Below are 313 nucleotides of genomic sequence, written 5' to 3'. Positions count from 1 at the left end.
AGGGAAACACAATCAGGTAAACAAAACACCAACATTTTTATATATATAATTTAATGTGTAGGATCAATAGTCTCCAATTATATGGCACTGTCGGGACGTGGTACCCTGGGACCAATTAGTATGAAAGCAATCTGACACAAAAACGCCAAACAAATGGCATCGGACGCTCTTGAGGGGAACTTGACAGGTTGGACGGGACGAAAGGCATCTTGCACTGCGCGTTTTCTTGCAATTGCAAAGATAATTAGAACCAATATTAGCTATATGATAACATTAAAGCGTTTGGACATAAAGGTTCATTGACATCTGATAA

At 39.0% G+C, this 313-nt stretch overlaps 1 protein-coding gene across 1 annotated transcript in view; it reads right to left on the bottom strand.

The window, feature by feature from the left end:
• Positions 1–33: 33 nt before the first annotated feature.
• The window catches only part of LOC119593047 (tubulin beta chain-like), a gene marked incomplete in the record, with an annotated part of 24622 nt that continues 24342 nt past the window's right edge, over positions 34–313 (bottom strand). Inside the window, 1 exon segment of the mRNA XM_037941947.1 lies at positions 34–313.

Source organism: Penaeus monodon, chromosome 31, assembly GCF_015228065.2.
Source record: "Penaeus monodon isolate SGIC_2016 chromosome 31, NSTDA_Pmon_1, whole genome shotgun sequence".
In the NCBI taxonomy this organism is placed as follows: Eukaryota; Metazoa; Arthropoda; class Malacostraca; order Decapoda; family Penaeidae; genus Penaeus; species Penaeus monodon.
This window is presented reverse-complemented; position numbering and strand designations above follow the sequence as displayed.